Here is a 14,428-nt window from a genome sequence, read left to right on the forward strand (position 1 = left end):
AAAATACATGCCAGATTCTCTCACTGAGGGGGTGGGGGGGGTGCATGGACATTATAGGGGACCAAGCTTAGGCCACTAACAATACTTGTATTTGCCTTTTGTTAGTGGTCAGGAAGGCACCTCAAAGAGCTTCAACAACACAATTACATTTATACAGCATCATTTATGTCAAAAGGACGTCCCAAGGTGCTGGACAGTTAGTGATAATAATAATATTTCTTGCATTTGATATAGCGCCTTATCACGTCATTGAGATGTCTCAAAGATCTTCACAGAATATACTGTAAAGTGGAGCGACAGTGTATTTTGTGGGCGAAACTTGGCAGCCAATTGCACACAGCAGTGGCCCACAAACAGTCGTGGATTGAGTGACCAAATTATTATTCTTAAAATATATTTTTTGAAGGGCTTATTAACCCGGGAAAGTGATCTGCCAATCGCCTAACATCTGGGTTCCTACTTATTGCTGGTAAACAGAGGCGTATGGAGTAAGGAAACTTGCTTGAGGTTTCATCTATTCCGGGAATTGAACCTTGGTCCTCTCGCTTGCGAGCCGAGCGTGCTAACCATTACACTACAGGGCTCCTACTAAGAGTTTGCACCCTAGCTGGAGGTTGGAATCGGGAGGGATTTACTGTAAAGGGAAGTGACCATGTATTTTGTAAACAAGCTGGGTCCAACTCAGCCAATTAAAAAACAAAACATCCTCCAGAAAGTTTGTAGAGTTTCTAATTGAGTCAATTTTTACAAAAACACATGCTTACAAGCCAAAAGAAAGACATTTACATAAACATAAGCCCTGTTTACACTACAATTGCAGATTCATTTTCATTACTGCTAATTCACACAAAAAGTGCTAATATAAACAGCGCACTAAACACTCCCTGGTGTGGGGAGTAGATTTAAAGCTCAGGCGAGGTCCAGTACCTTTATTCTCTGAAACACAAGTAGGTGCCTGTAAGCAAACCTACATTAATAAACTGATGATAGAAATCTCTCAAGCATTTTATTGTTTTTTAGGGAGTCCTAAAATGGTTAATGCACTCGCCTCGCAAGCAAGAGGAATTGGGCTCGATTACTGGGCGGGGCGGGGCAAAACCTGAGGCAACTTTCCTTGCTCCACACACCTGTTTACCTAGCAGTAAGTTGTTAGTTGAAAGCTGTCCAGGGGAAATAGTTTGTGTGTCAGCCAGCCCGGCACAGTGGTAGCGCTCTCGCCACTGACTCAGAAGGTTGTGTTCAAGCTCCATGTACCGGAACCTGGAATCGTATAGTCTAAGCTGACATTTCAGTGCAGCACTGGAGGGATGTTGCATTGTCAGAAGTGGAGTCACTCACTCACTCACTCACTCCATGGCTGTTTGTGGGATTGTCGTGCACAACTGGACACAAATTACACAGGCATTCCGCTTTACAGTATATTCTGTGAAGCGCTTTGAGACGTCTCAACAACGTGATAAGGCGCCATATCAAATGCAATTTTTTTTTAAAAAACAATAAAACCAGAATATTAGTAAGAATCCCATAATTTCCTAAATGTAGTGGTTGAGAAGATCACAAGGTACCTTTCAACTGGCTTTGGTTGTGTCTCACAAAGCTATATATTGCCCAGGTCAGGTCGTACATACAGTACTATTATTATTTATTATTCCAGCATTTGATATTGCGACTAACACCAAGATGTCTCAAGCGCTTCACAGGATTTCACTGTGACTGTGTATTTGTAGGCAAACAAAGCAGCCAATTTGCACACAGCAATAAGAATAATCCTTGCATTTGATATAGCGCCTTATCATGTCATTGAGAAGCCTCAAAGCACTTCGCAGGTTACAATACAAAATTACATTTATATAGTGCCTTTCCCAATGGGAGCCAGTGGAGCCGGGCGAGGGTGGATGTGATGGGGCCACAGATCCTGATGCGGAAGAGGACACAAGCTGCGGGGTTCTGGATGATAAGACTGGAAAGTGGACCACAAATGACCATGGAGTGAGTGACCAATAATTTTCAGTGAGAGTGAGAAAGTAGGCTCAGAACAATACTTTCCGACACAGTGAGGCAGGAGAACAAGAGGATACAGGTTTAGGGTTGAAATTTCAGGCAGGACACCAGGATTTAGTTCTTTACGCTGAGGGTAAACATATCTTAATCTCCAGAGTAAATTTAGTGAGTTATCTGGAGCATTGTTGGCCAGGACCACAAGGAGAAACTCGTTTTTAAAATAGTGTGATGCGTCCTTTAATCCATCCTTCATATCAGATTTTAACCGAGGTCCCTTGTGCCTGTTCAGGTGAACGTTCAAGATCCCATGGCACTATTGAAAAAGAGAAAGGAGCTTCTCTCTCTCCTAGTGTCCTGGCCAATAATCCCCCATATAAAATTGGTCACTCACTCCATGACTGTTTGTGGGACATTGCTGTGCACAATTGGCTGCTGCATTTCCCCCACAAAAAAGGTTCTAGTCAAAACCTGTCCTCCGGCAGGCAGACAAGCCTCCAATGGGACTGATAAAGAAAGAGAGAACACGCTTTATCTTTAGCTTTGAGTTGCGGTAATTGTTCTTTAGATCATATTAATACGAATCCCCGCATATTGCGTCTGATCATGTCATTGATAGGTCTCAAAGCACTTCACAAAATATACTGCAAGGTGGATCAACTGTGTATTTTTTGGGAGAAACACAGCAGCCAATTGCACACAGTACTGTCCCACAAACAGCTATGGAGTGAGTGACCACATTTTTTTCTAGTTTTAAAATAAAAGAAAATTACAGCAGCTTCAAATGAAAGGGAAGATGCCGTGTGTGAAAAAGAAGTTAATTTCCTGCTGCTGTAAATATGAATATTCCAACTTTATACATTCACAACACCAGTGGTGAGCATTAATAAAACATACATTGTGTATTTAATATAAATGTACTTAATTGTACAAATCCACCAAGATAATTCTTCTGTTCACACAAAAGACCAATACACAAACTATAGTAATAAAGGTAGATGCGAGATGCACTTATTTTATATGCAAAACACACACAAACACAAAAGGAGCGTGAGGTCATGTCTACCACTTTTTGGGGCAGCCGGGTGTCTGACGCATATGGAAACTTATCACTATATTTAACAGTATCCAAACCAGACAGAGTTCCACATATGCAGTGCACCTACACATGAGAACTTCCCCTGTGTCTGGAATGTAGTGCGCACTCTCCCCGGAGGGACACACCCTGCTTTATCTAATTCTGGAAAGTATTACACGACAGTTGGCAAGAGCCAAGACTTGGAGACCCCAGAGTGTGCGCTGGGTTAAATGCTGGAATCTGACCAGCTAAAACACCATTGGGAGCATTGACTGGCAAGCTTTCCTGCTGCTTGTCCAGCTAGAAACACTCTACCCATTAGGACGTTGGCTTGCAGGGTTAACAGGAGCTGAGTGGGAGGATTCCTTCCCCCCCAGTGACCCTCTCCAGGTCCTGCAGGCCAGCCAGGCTGGCTTCTGAAGTGCCTTGGAGTACCCGCCTGGCTCAGGAATCGGACTACTGAGACTCAGCACTTCTTGATTATTCAAAGATTTGCACAAAGATTAATACAAGTGAGAAACCAAAACTCTGCCCAGCTTGATCTTTGATCTTCTAGTTAACACTGCTGTGTGCAAAACTGGCTGCCATATTTCGCCCACGAAATACACAATCAATCCACTTTACACTATATTCCGCAAAGTGCTTTGAGATATGTCAATGACATGATAAGGCACTATCTCAAATGCAATGATTGACTGGGTAACTTGTGGACAAAATGCAGCAGCCACTTTGTGCACAGCAGTGTCCCACAAACAGCCATGGAGTGAGTGACCAATTTTATTCGGCGGATTATTGGCCAGGACACCGGGAGAGAGAAACTCAGTTCTCTTTTCGAGTAGTGCCATGGAATCTTTAACGTCCACCTAAACAGGCAGATGGGACCTTGGATTAATGTCTCATCAGAAGGACGTAGCCCCAGCACTGCTTTGGGGTGAAGCTTAGACAATGTGATTCCAAATCCCAACGTGTGGTTTGAACCTACAACCTTCTGACTCAGAGCCAACAGCCTTGACACACAATTTTAGGAAAGACACCAGGAAGGTTTTGTTTACCCAGAGGGGAATTAACGATTGCAACAGATTAACGGGGGGGAAATGGTACAGCGGTTGTTCTGGAGGGATGAGATCAGAGGGTTGGGCCGAAAGGGCTTCTTCATCTGAACCGATCCAGTGATTTATTTTAGCTTCTCCCATTCTAGTTTGCAGTTCTACCACTACTCACACTTAACCTCTGCAACCCTGTGTGGGGATTATATAGCCTTTCCCAGAATATAAAACGGGTCCGCAGTATTCCAGGGCACTGCTTATGACAGCACAGCAAGTCTGGCTCGTCGGCAGGACTTGGAAGGGCAGACCAGCACTGGGGGCAGGGAATCCTCACACTCAGCTCCTGTTAACCTTCGGAGCCAAAGCCCTAATGGGTAGGTTGATCCTAGCTGGACAAGCAGTGGGAAAGCTTTCCAGACAGCAATATCAATGGCAAGCTATGCGGGTTTAGCTAGTTAGCTTCCAGCAGTTACCCCAACACTCTGGAGTCCCCAAGCCTTGGCTCTTGTCAACTTGCGCTTAATACTTTCCGGAATTAAGTAAGCAGGAAGCGTCCCTCCAGGGAGAGAGTGCATATTCCATTCCAACAATCTATCCCTGCAATTTCCATGTGTAGGTGGGATGTATAGAATACATTTGGTTTGGATACTCTTAAGTACAGCGATGGGTTTCCGCATGTGTCCGACACCCAGCTGACCAAAAAAAAACAGACTATAATCCCGAAGCCTACATTGCACGGTGCAGACTATCATTACCTCTGCAGAAACACTGAAACACAACACAAAGCACACCACACTTTTAAGGCACTGCCCTTTCACATCTGGGAGCTGGGTTTGAATCCAGCCCCAGATTAAAAGGAATGAAAGTCTCCTCTGTCTTTCGCCTGTTAGGGTTCTTTGTGAAACGAGTTTGAATAGTCTCAACCCAGTTCCTAGCAGACACGGGACCACAATTTGTTTTAAAAAAAGACTGCTTTGGGTTTGACACTGAACCGAAAGTCTCACTGAGTAGGGAGGGGCCCCAATGTCACTGCAGGAAATAGGAAAATATGCACTGTCGGAGGTTTGTTTGTGAGGATGGGGTTCGAGTTTGGAAACTCTAACCCTAAAGTTTTATTAACTAACCATGTGGTCTGAGAGTGCAAAACTAATAATAATCCTTGTATTTGATACAGCTCTTTATCACGTCTTCGAGACGTCCCAAATCGCCTCACAGAATATACTGTAAAGTGGATTGACTGTGTATTTTGTGGGCGAAACGCAGCAGCCAATTGCGCACAGCAATTTTGAAGGGATTATTACCCCTGGAAGATGATCTGCCAATCGACTAACAACTGGGTTCCTACTTACTGCTAGGTAAACAGAGGTGTGTGGATAAGGAAACTGGCCTAAGGTTCAGCCTCACCCGGGAATTGAACCCAGGTCCTCTTGCTTGCGAGGTGAGCTAACCCTGTGCTACGGGACTCCAAAAAGTTTCCAAATTTAACCCTACAAATCCAGCAATTGTTTGAAAAAAATAAGTTCAAAAGAAATTTCCCTGAAAAAATTGTAAATAATGTCTTTTCTTTGCAGGGAGAGGTGTTAAAAGGGAGAGATGTTAACAGGGAGAAAAACCTTGCATCATTTTTGCCATGGCAAGTTTAGACTCAAAGGGATGCCCACTCCACACACCCAACTCCACACACACCCCAACTCTACACACAGGTTACACTCTATCACTCAATCCAGTTACCACTTTGTGGGAATCCAGGTAGCGAAAATCTAAAAATTAAGTTAATAATTCTAAAACTATTTTAATAATTGTATATTAAAGTTACTCATTATAAAATTATGCATCATATGGAAAGCTAATTACTTGGGAATAGCAAATCCCTACAAATGTCACCATTTGTTGTCGCTCTCTATAGATTTTCTTTTAAAAACTTAGAAACCTATTGGACACAGGTTTGTAGGTCAGTTATAACTAACAAGCCTCCAGCAAAATTATATCTAATTAGCCTCCAGCAAAAAAACAAAAGAAACAGATTGTAATTTGACAAATGTTTCTTGTGAGGGAGCAAATAAAAAAAGTTTAAAAATCAACTCTTCATGGGTTTCCTCTGAGCAATTTTATTTGTCCTCTGCACACAAAGGCAAAATAATAATAATCCTTGCATTTGATACAGCGTCTTATCAAGTCAATGAGATGTCTCACAGCGCTTTGCAGATTATAGTGTAAAGTGGAGTGACTGTATTTTGTGGGAGGAACATGGGAAGGGAGGAGGAGGGAGGGTAGATAGAGAAAACAGCGAAAAATAGGAGAGAAAGAGTGAAAAAGAGGGGGAGAAAACCGCGAGCAAATAAAACCACCCTATTCAAGAATGCACTATTACTCTCTCACACCACCTCCACTTCATCTCCACAAGCGGCTTCACCTCCAACCCCCGATCCGTCTCGTGCGGGGTTTCTCAGGGCTCTGTCCTCGATCCCCTCCTCTTCAAAATCTATATGCTCCCCCTTGGTGACATCATCCGCAGACATGGGGTCAACTTCCACATGTATGCAGATGACACTCAGCTCTCTCTCTCTCTGTCTCCACCCTTGATTCCAGGGTCAGACATCAAGTCTTGGGTGAGAGCTAACTTACTACAGGTGATATTCAACAAGACTGAGGCTCTCCTGAATGGCTCCCATCAGCGCCTCCACACCTCAGGCGCTGACAGTATCACCATCCATGGTTGCACACCCCAACTTGCTAAGCCAGTCCAGAACCTTGGGGTCTTGTTTGACCCTCAACTATCCTTTCTACCCCACATCTGCACCATGACAAGCTCTGCCTTCCCCCACCTCCGCAACATCGCCCGGCTCTGCCACTGTCTCACACCGCAGGCCGCCGAGACCCTCATACACGCATTCATAACATCCAGGCTCGACTATGCAAACTCCTTGCTTGTTGGCCTCCCCAACTACTCCCTCCATAGGCTGCAGATCATCCAGAACTCTGCAGCCTGTGTCCTCTCCCGCACCAGGCTCTGTGACCCTATCAGCCCCATCCTCGCCCGACTCCGCTAGGTTCGTGTCACACAGAGGATACAGTTCAAGATCCTGGTCCTCATCTTCAAAGCCCTCCATGACCTCACGCCCCGCTACCTCTGCGATCTCCTAACCCCCTACCAACCTGCCCGCTCCTTCCGCTCAGCGGGCTCCGGCCTGCTTCACGTCCCCCGCCTCGCCCAGCCCACCATTGGCAGGCGGGCCTTTGGCCACTCTCCCCCCACCCTCTGGAACTCCACCCCGCAGTCCCACCGTCTCGCCCCCTCCCTCGCCTCCTTCAAGACCTGTCTCAAGACGTTCCTCTTCGACCGTGCCTTTGGTCACCCTGCTTCCCCTTCCCCCCCCGTTCTCCACCCTTGCCTATCCCGACTCCCAGCTTGGGTCCGACACACTGATTGTCCAGAGCCTTGGGACGTCCTCCCGACATGATATACAAATGTAATTTTTTGTTGTTGTACTCTTTAAACGGCATCCAAAAAATAGATATCTAATTTTGCAAAAAGACATTTTAAAAGTCTGAGTAGACTCCACAGAGAACCTAGTGCGGCAGATTCAGTGCAGACTGGCTGCCAGACTCGGCGAGTAGCAGTAGTTAGTTAGTGTGTTTCTCAGCTTGTGTAATGTTTGTTCCAGCCTTGGCACCCCAAGTATTGCTGGGTGCCCGCTGACATGTGGCTTCCATAGTTAACCTCAACTTCACAAACTCCACAATACCTGTGTTTCTTTCCCTTCCACAGGAATAATTGTTTTTTTTAAAACTAGCTGCCCAGATGAATATTAAATTGAAAGCCAGTATCTTTAAAAGGCTGATGTTTGTTACTCCACACAGCTCTGGCAATTCAGTCCATGGCTTGTTGCACACACAACACACAAAACACAAAAACACACACACACACACAAAAACACAACACACAAACAAAAACACAAACACACACAGACAAAAACACAACAAATACACAACACCCACACACACAAGCAGACAAAAACACACACCACAACAGAAAAACAAAACACACACACAAAAGCATATACACACCACACACAAAACACACACGCACAAAGTGTGACAGTACCTTTAACAATGCTGCCTAACTAATTGACTGACTGACTGTCTGTCACACACAGTGTGGCTTGCAACTGTTCTCAGCTCCAAGCCCAAAGGCCTCTCTGCATGCTCGACCCCTACATTGTGAAAGGTTACATTAAAAAAAAAGGGAACAGCTGCGCTCGAACTTCAGACCAAGTCACAACCGGCGAGAAACGTCCTCTCTGAGTAAAAAAAGAGGGGCTCAAACTTACCGCTCGCACTTGCACACCTGAACCCAGATACAAGCATCTGCTCCGCTCGCTCACTACTTCAGCTCCATACCGTGGCCCGTCTGTTTGTCTGTCTGTCAGTGCTGGCCAGAGCCTGTGAGCTTCACGCACGCACACACACACACACACACACACACACACAGAACAAAACAGAAACGGAAAGTTCTGCAGTTTCACCAGCAAGGGGCACACAACAAGAGAGAGCGAGAGATTGGTCAAAGAAGAAATCCCACAGCAGGTTATGTGACGGCTCTAAATCCACAGTGTTGTCGAGGTGAACTGAAGCTCTGCTGGGCTGGCTGGGCTGAGCCCCAGCGGCACACGGACCTTTTCCTGCCAGCCCCCGCGTCCGTCAACAGCTCCCACCCTTTCCTCAATCCCTTGGCAGCTGGAGAGAACAGCAGCAGTGAAGGGTTAGCTTGCACATGCCCTTGCTCTGGGCTCACTACCCAATCAGACGAGGAATCCTGACTGGGCTCCACTCTCTCATGTCAGATCCATGTGCCTTTCGTGTCCCCGGGGGAGCACGTATGCTAATTTACTGCGAGTCCTGCCTGCTGCTTGCTGGGGAGCCAAGGGAGCCTTTTGTATAAAGCGTCATGTGCCGCAGAAGGGGAAGGACGGATAATCTTGGGTCTAGCCAACAGATAATAATCCTTGCATTTGATATAGCGCCTTATCACGTCGTTGAGACGCCTCAAAGCACTTCACAGAATTTACTGTAAAGTGGATTGACGATATACTTTGTGGGCGAAACGCGGCAGGCAGTGTCCCACGAACAGTCGCTGATTAGTAAGTATGAGAAAGTACGTTCCAGAAAAAGTATGAGAAGAGAAAGATACAGTAAACTGATAATTCGTCACTCCCTCAGGCATACAGTACAAACACAGAAATAAATGTGGCCGGGATATTGCCAGAGGGATGGCTTAAATGGAGGCGACAAGTTAAGCCAGAGTCGAGTTATCAGGAGTTTACTGTACATAGTTAATAAGAAAGCTTAAAAAAAAGAAGCTGTAAAGTGTAAAAGAAATTCCAGCCTGGACACATTCACAACCTCGAGGAGACTGAAAACCACGCAGAGAATTCCAACTATTCAAGAAATGTGAAAACTACTTAAAAACAACTAGTTCACAAACTTCTACTTGAAGTCCACAACTGCAGTCAAGTCTTTAGGAGAAATGTGCCGTATCATTTAATATATTACAGACTTTTTTTTAAAAAAGAAGCGCCACAAAACTGGGAATTTTTTCTCCCTCCCCCCACCCCTTTCTTGTCGACCGTCCTTATTATAAGAGTTCACAACTCTCTGCCCTGTGTGAATGCTGGGCTCACTGCTTATAACCCTTTGAGTGCCACAGGCAGGCAGACCGCAGGGGGAATATGGGACCTCTGACTTCAAAGATTACGTGACAAAATCACAGGATTCAATTCTTACATAATAATCATCCTTGCACTTGATTCAATGTGCCTTATCAAGTCGTTGAGAGGTCTCAAAGCGCTTCACAAAATATACTGTAAAGTGGATGAACTGTGTATTATATGGGCAAAACGCGGCAGCCAACTGTGCACAGCAATGTCCAACTAACAGTCGTGGATTGAACGACCTTTTTTTTTGAAGGATTAATACCCCCGGAAAGTAATCCGCCAATCGACTAACAACAGGGTTCCTATTTACTACTAACTAAGAGGTGCGTGGAGTAAGGAAACTTGCCTAATATTTTGTGTGTTAACCATTACACTACAGGACTCCACTAAGAGAAATGGGAAATTGTGTCACAAATTCATAGGATTCAATTCCAACATGATAAGAACAGGTGCTTTTCTGTTTGATTTTATCTCCCTCTCCTCCCCTATATTTTAAGTACAGCAAACAACAACAACAAGATTATATTTGTATAGCACCTTTCACATCGGGAGGACGTCCCAAGGCGCTAGATAGACAGTGTACAGCATTTCAGACCCGAGCTGAGGTCGGGGGGGGAGAAAAGAGGGAAGGGGAAGGGGGTGGCCGATGGCATGGTCGAAGAGGAGGGTTTTGAGGCAGGACTTGAAGGAGGCTAAGGAGGGGCGATGGGGAGTGATTGGGGGATGGAATTCCAGAGGTTGGGGGCAGAGTGGCTGAAGGCTCTCCCGTCAATGGTGGGGGGCAGGTGGGTCGGGGCACGTGGAGCAGGCCAGAGCCGGCTGAGCGGAGGGAGTGGGCGGGTTGGTAGGGGGTTAGGAGGTCACAGAGATAAGGTGGGGCGAGGCCATGGAGGGCTTTATAGGTGAGGACCAGGATCTTGAACTGGATCCTCTGAAGGATAGGGAGCCAATGGAGTCGGGTGAGAATGCGGGAGACGGTCACAGAGTTTGTGCCAGAGAGGACACGGGCTGCAGAGTTCTGGATTATCTGCAGCCTGTGGAGGGAGGAGTTGGGAAGGCCGACAAGCAGGGAGTTTGCATAGTGAAGGCTGGAGGTGATGAAGGCATGAACAAGAGTTTCAGTGGCCTGAGGGGTGAGGTAGTGGCGGAGTCGGGCGATGTTACAGAACAAGCTCATCACTCCGAGGGAAAAAGGCCACCGTGACGAGTTATCAGGAGCAGCGAGTTAGGCATATGTATAAATACATAAATAAATGCGGGCGGGATATTGACAGCACAATGACTTAAGCAGTAGTGACAAGTTAAGCCAGGGACGAGTTTATATATTGTCACTGTAATGGTGTACTAGACAGGGACATCCAAGGCTTAACCTACACAGTAGGTTTCTGGGATGCAATGGCAAAGGCAGACCAGTCACTGGTGCAGGGAATCCTCTCACTCAGCTCCTGTTAATCCTGCAAGCCAAAGCCCTAATGGGTAGGGTGCTCCTTGCTGGACAAGCAGTGGGAAAGCTTGCCAGACAATGCTCGTAATGGCAAACTATGTGGTTTTAGCTAGTTAGACTCCAGCAGTTACACTACCACACACTCTGAGGTCCCCAAGCCTTGGCTCTTGCCAACCAGCGCCTAATACTTGCGGAATTAGGTAAGCAGGATGTGTCCCTCCAGGAAGAGAGTGAACAACAAAAACAAAATTACATTTGTATAGCACATTTCACGTCGGGAGGACGTCCCAAGGCGCTGGACGGTCAGTGCCTCGGACCCGAGCTGGGGGTCGGGATGGGGAAGGATGGAGGGCAGGAGGGAAAAGAGGGTGACCGAAGGCATGGTCGAAGAGGAGGGTCTTGCGACAGGTCTTGAAGGAGGCGAGGGATGGGGCAAGGTGGAGGGACTACAGGATGGAGTTCCAGAATGTGGGGGCAGAGTGGCAGGAGGCCAGCCCACCAATGGAGAACGTGAAACAGGCCAGAGCCCGCTAAGCGTAAGGAGCGAGCACTTTGGTAGTGGGTTAGGAGGTCAGAGGTAGGGGCGAGCAAGATCATGGAGGGCTTTGAAGGTGAGGACCAGGATCTTGAACTGTATACTCTGTGTGATGGGAAGCCAGTGGAGTCGAGCGAGGATGGGGCTGATAGGGTCACAGAGCCTGGTGCGGGAGAGGACACAGGCTGCAGAGTTCTGGATGCTCTGCAGCCTATGGAGGGAGGATTTGGGGAGGCCAACAAGCAAGGAGTTTGCATAGTCAAGCCTCGATATAATGAAGGCGTGTATGAGGGTTTCGGGGGCCTGCGGTGTGAGACATTGGCAGAGCTGAGCTTTGTTGTGGAGGTGGGAGAAGGCAGAGCAGGTCATGGCACGGATATGGGATAGAACGATAGTTTAGGGTCAAACAAGACGCCAAGGTTCCAGACTGGCTTAGCAATGGTGGTGGTGAGTGCAAACATGGATGGTGATGCTGTCAGCACCTGAGGTGAGGAGGTGCTGATGGAAGCCAAAGAGGAGAGCCTTGGTCTTGCTGACGTTCAACTGTAGAAAGTTAGCTCTCATCCAGGACTTGATGTCTGGTTTGGATACTCTCAAGAATGGTGATGGGATTCAGCCTGTGTCAGACACTCAGCTGCTGACCAAAACAAGTATAAGACGCAGTTGGTGGAGGCTCCAAAGGGAAGAAAAAGGAAGTGGGAGGAGAACAGATCATGTAAACTTTTCTCCCATCTGAGCCATCATCCCCCTCCCCCAAGTATTTGTGAGATAAAGGTACAGGTCTCTGTAACTAAATATTAACAGGCAAACAAAGGCTCAGTCCAAGAGTTTCCTTTCTCCAGACAGAGGTACTGGGGCAGCCGGTGACTAAACTATTCCAGTTTGTTGAAATTCTAATGACAAAACACCCACCTATTTTTTTGATGGGGGCTGAATTTCTATTTTGCGTGGTCTTTTTAAGTTTCTCTAGGTGTTGGGGAGGGAGAGGAAGAAACAAAGCGAGAGAGGGAAAGAAAGAAAGCAAGAGAAAAAGAGAGAAGAGAAAAGTTTAAATAGAAATTAAAACTGCAAGGTATTTCTAAATAAAGATTCAAGTCAAAGAACAGGAAATAACTCCCACACTGAAAAAAGGCACAATATAAACTATCACCAACACCCACCCTCCGAAATGCTGACAACAGCCTTGCTGTTCCAGGTTGACATCCGTTTGCCTGTCTGATCAATCTGTTCCTCTTTTTAAAAGTGATTTAAAACGACCAAAAGAAAAAAAAATTGAACTTGCCAACAACTGCACGAATCCTGAGGCAGACTAAGTAAAACTTTGTATCACTCCACTGCTATCAAAATCCCTTTCGTCCCAGCGCTGGTTAGTTTTTAGATTCAAATTGATTTCAAAACTATTTTGCGAAAGGTCTAATGCAAGATCACTGTTATCCCTTTCAGTATCAAGGCGAAAGCTTAGGTAAGTTTTCTTACGCCACATGTTTCTGTTTACCTAGCAGTAAGTAGGAACCCAGTTGTTAGTCGATTGGCGGATCACTTTCCGAGGGGTAATAATCTCTCAACAACATTTGGCCACTCGATCCATGACTGTTTGTGGGACGCTGCTTTGCACAATTGGCTACCGCGTTTCACCCACAAAATATACAGTCAATTCACTTTACAGTATAAGTATATTTTGTGAAGTTTGAGATGTCTCAAAGACATAATTCGAGGACATCCATACACCTTCGGATGTCCTCTCCGACGTGAAAGGTTTTACAAATGTAATTTTGCATTGTATTGTAATAAGGCGTTACATCAAATATAAGGATTATTATGAATTTCAGTGCAACACGCCAACACTTTCTGCAAGCATGTGGAAGCATGCCGGGAAGGGCGTATTCTTTATAGCGTTGTAAATATTTCTTACTTACATACACGTAAGAATGTTTGCTTACACGGTGCTTACGTTTCACCACATTATTGTGCCAGCTGATGCAGTTCCTGATTACACGCTACTGTTTCTTTTTATCTAATTTTTTNAATTGTTACTTTGTAAGAGAAATGCAGCGAAATCTCAGCATTGTTTCGTTCTGTCTTGCTGCTCACATGTCGCAGTAAAGTTAAACTGCTTCTTAAAAATCACATGCTTTTTGTAAATGCAAAGGATATTAATCTCCTGAGGTTCAGTGTCAAATGCATTGCTCTGACGTGAGTTTACTGTATAGATTTTTTAATTCGCCTAATAAACTCCTTCATTTTCTCATATTACACCCTGCAATGCATCAGTTTGATTCAAGCTCCATGTCTGAACTTGGAATAACATAGTCTAAGCTGACACACCAATGAAGCACTGGGGATGTGTTGCATTGTCAGAGGTGCTTAAACTGAGGTCCCGTCTGCCTGTTCAGGTGGACGTGAAAGATCCCATGACACTAATTGAAAAGAAGGGAATTTCTCCCGATGTCCCGTCCAACAATCCCTCCAAATAAAATTGGTCACTCACTACACATGTCTGTTTGTGGGACATTGTTGTGCGCAAATTGTGCTGCCGATTGTGAAGCACTTTGAGACGTCTCAACAACATGGTAAGTATATTAAATAATAATAATGGAGAGGTCTAATAAATAT

The 14,428-nt window shown here is 45.7% G+C and overlaps 1 protein-coding gene across 1 annotated transcript in view; it reads right to left on the minus strand.

Moving 5' to 3' along the window:
• The window catches only part of sertad2b (SERTA domain containing 2b), a 63,719-nt gene that overhangs the window by 17,117 nt on the left and 32,174 nt on the right, over positions 1-14,428 (minus strand).

Source organism: Callorhinchus milii, unplaced genomic scaffold, assembly GCF_018977255.1.
Source record: "Callorhinchus milii isolate IMCB2004 unplaced genomic scaffold, IMCB_Cmil_1.0 Scaffold3, whole genome shotgun sequence".
Classification (NCBI taxonomy): domain Eukaryota; kingdom Metazoa; phylum Chordata; class Chondrichthyes; order Chimaeriformes; family Callorhinchidae; genus Callorhinchus; species Callorhinchus milii.